Consider the following 3,976-nt stretch of genomic DNA (forward strand, 5'->3'; position numbering starts at 1 on the left):
CAGGGTATTTTACTGAGAGGAAACAGAATCTTTCATTATTTTGTATTTTTTAAGTGTTTTTCTTGTCAGATGTTTTTTTCGATTAAAAGGAAATTGGAATCTTATGTAAGAAAAGAGAATCTTTAATTATTTTGTACTTTAGGAGTCTTTTTTCCTTATCATTTTTATTTTATTAAAAGGAATTAGAATCCTAATTATCGACCAAAAATGTTTCAATATCCATGTAATATATTTTTTTAGTAAATGTTTAATTTTATTTTTAGTGATAGATTGATTATTTTCATTTAATTTTTCATTAATGTAAAATTTGGGAGATTTTAATTTTTGAAAGTTCTTAGAAATCTTATAATTTGCATTTATTTATTTATCATAATTATAATTCTATTTGTATTTGTATCTTGATACATATAAATGTATTCAATTATATATAATTAAGTTAATGCAAAGGGCATAACTAACCACTCAACAATTCATCATTTATCTTGAAGTTTGTTTTTCACTCATCTCCTTCTTTAATCTAGATTTGTGATGTGCACTCTTTAGATATATCTAGTGTGATTACTCGTCTCTACTCATGCAATCCCGAATGTTATCCATTCTTAGCAAGGGAAAACTATAATTGATAGTGATCTTATTAATAACCCAAGAATATGTACATGTCCTCCACTGTACATTTTTCCTTCGTATTATAATTGTTGGTATAACACACAGACTCAAATTCACTTCAATCAACCCCTTCTACAACTTGTTTATTCAACTCATGACTTTCTATTAGAGTCATTCTATGGGATACCTTATTTGACAAACTAGATTCAAGAATCAAGTCCACTTGATGAATAATATTTATTATTGGATGCAAGCCATAAGGCGCATTATCATAAACAATAGCCTAAGACTCATCCAATAAATTTGAAACTTCCATAGGTACATCTTCTACATCTTATTTATCAACTTTTGAATAAAATAAAAACATGCATGCTCTTGATTCATTTCTTATAGAAACTTCCCTTCATTAATGAAGCATACTCTTGCATTACCACATACTATTTTATTTATTTCCTTCAACAAATTCACCTTGTGTTAGACTCCATCCTTTGTCAAATAATTGGTATTTGCATACCCATCATGTACTATACAATGATCAAATTGAAATAGTCCCCCTAACAACATATGATAAACATCTATAGGAATAATATCACATAATACATCATCATGATAGTTTACAATTTTGAACTTTACAATAAATTTCTCATCGACCAAATCCCTATGGTCCTTCTATAATTGAGAAATTTGGTAGGGATTCAAATGCTTCCTTCTCTCTAACTTTAATTTATACTTTAGGTTATTAGTACTACTACTGTCTACAATTATATTTAATACTTTATCATTATACTTATATATTGTGTGAAACAAATTATTCCTCTTCTTTGGTGTCTTCTCATCATTTAGTAAGCCCTTTTGGTAACAATGACATCTTTTCTTTTGGAATCTCTAGAATGTAAAGACTTGACATACTCACCTACATGTGAAACTAGTGTGTGGAACTCTATGTTAGATAACTGAGAAGGGGGTGAATGAGTTACATGTCTAGTTATTCTATAGGCCTTTCAAACACTTGAGTACCAATTTAGACTTCATAAACCTCAATAATAATAACTCAATGATCACAATCAACTTCTCATTTCATTTTTGTAATCAAATCACTCCAAATTGTTATCTCACTATTTATATTATTACCGAGTATTAGAGATTTAAGTTAGCTTTTATCAAGTTGGAGTAACTAGTAAATAACATGAAAATAAACTTGCAACACAAAATCAATTATACATTTGACATGGGTATTTTAATGTGGAAACCCTAGAAAGGGAGAAACCATCTGGGACCAAAAAACCAAATATTTTCACTCTTCTAAAGTGAGTTATGCTAGGAGTTAACCTTGTTAAAGGTTACATACACATTTTAATATGACCTGGTTAGAGGATTTTAACTTAATGATCATCTAGACCTTATCACTCCTTGACCTTGTCTTAAGAGTGACCTACTCTAAAGGACTTACAAACATCACTAATTGATGTTAGCATATAGGATTTCACAGACTTGTTAGGTCCACTCAATTAAGATATTTTGTCTACTGCAATGGTTAAAAAGTACCAGTCAAATGACCTATTAGGTTTAGCACTACCTTGCTTGTTCATATCTCTGCTTTTCTTGGTATCTTCCTTCTTATCTTCTTTTGGTTGATTCACTTCTTCACACTTTCACTTTCCATTGCTTAATATTCTCAACTTTGTTCTTCTTGGTTCATCTTACTTCTTCAACACCTTCAATAATGTGCATCTAACCAACAATAATTAGCAACCATCAACAACCAAAAACTTTCTTGATCATCCCTTTAAATATTACTCTGGGTAAGTGCACCATGATAGTGTCCAAAAAAGTGGACACCCCCATAAAAAAGCAAAATTTTCAATAACCTGATTGGGTTATTTAAAAGTGAAATGTCAGTCAGGCTTGGTATCCAAGCCTGGCCATTATACTTTACAAAACTCAATCGAGTTTTGTAAAGTATATATTTTTATTGTTGTCCACATTTGAGGGCATTTTTATACCCTCAAACAATAGTAGCAACATGGATTGTGCAATGAGAACACCAAAACCTGATTGGTTTTACCATAGAAATTGATTTTTAATTGCATCTCCATCCATGGAAACCTGCAAACAAGGTAAGTCTTCATTCTATTCCTTGTTTATGTATTTTCTAATCAAGTTTTGTAATTTGGTTTTGCAATTTATAAGTTTTGTAATTATTTTTAATTTTTTTTAATATAGATGCATCAAGGAATCCAAGAAAATGAAGGAGAGAAGAAAGACCACCTCCTACACAATCAAACCCTCCACTTGTCATGACACAACTACAAAATACTCTACCCGATGTGACAACCACAAAACCCTCCACCCATAGAGGCACAACCACAAAACCCACCACTCAATGTTCTCTTTCAATAACCACCGCCTCCTATAAACCCTATGTGCATACAATTACATCATTTAACAACTACACAAGAGGACCTCATAAACCACCTCTCAAAAAATAATGCTAACATTACGCAAATGGTCAATAGGTTGCAATCATCTATACTTGATCACCACTCAACCCTAGTGAATACACTTTAACAAATGGTCTAAAATGCAAATGAGGTGTCTATGAAGGTTACAAAATGGGGTACATGGAGGGATAGGTGCGGTGCATTTTATGCCGATGGGTTATCATATCAACAAGTGAAAGATAAAGACATAAAGAAAGGTACTATATGTTCTCTTTTCATCGATCCTATATCTGACAACTCCCTATTACACACAACCAAAACTTTTCCTATTTACTGGTGCACTCATGCTAGGATGAGATCATGTTTTTGAGATAGGTGGTATATGGTATTTGACCTACCACCATGTAATAATTATGAGGTGCCTCTATATTTTTTTGAGAAAGCTATATTGTGAGTTCATCCTTGCCGAGAAGCCAAATTACTTTGACATTCATCAGTTCCAAGGTAGAGGGAGAGACTCTACGCAAGATAGACCTGGGGCTCATAGGGTGGTACCGCAACATGAGAGCAGATGTACAACATGAAAAACCATGTCTCATGTTGTACTCCCATAAATTATAAAGGAGTTTATTGATTTATAGACTCTTCATGTCGTTGCATCATTGACAAATGTTATCATTCAACATGGCTCACAGTTAGGTGGTTTTCCTTCACCTATGGCATGCCGACCATCATCAAATGCACTTTTAGGGTCATCCTAGCATGTGACAACTCCATCATCATCACCTATGGCACCAAGTTCATCACAGTATGCGACAACTCCACCATCATCACCTATGGCACCAAGGTCACCACAACAAGTGATAGCTCCATTGTCATCACCTATGGCACCTCAGTCATCACAACCTATGATAGCTCCATCAGTATCA

Source organism: Cupressus sempervirens, chromosome 5, assembly GCF_028749045.1.
Source record: "Cupressus sempervirens isolate cs-2001-9-10 chromosome 5, ASM2874904v1, whole genome shotgun sequence".
NCBI lineage: Eukaryota > Viridiplantae > Streptophyta > Pinopsida > Cupressales > Cupressaceae > Cupressus > Cupressus sempervirens.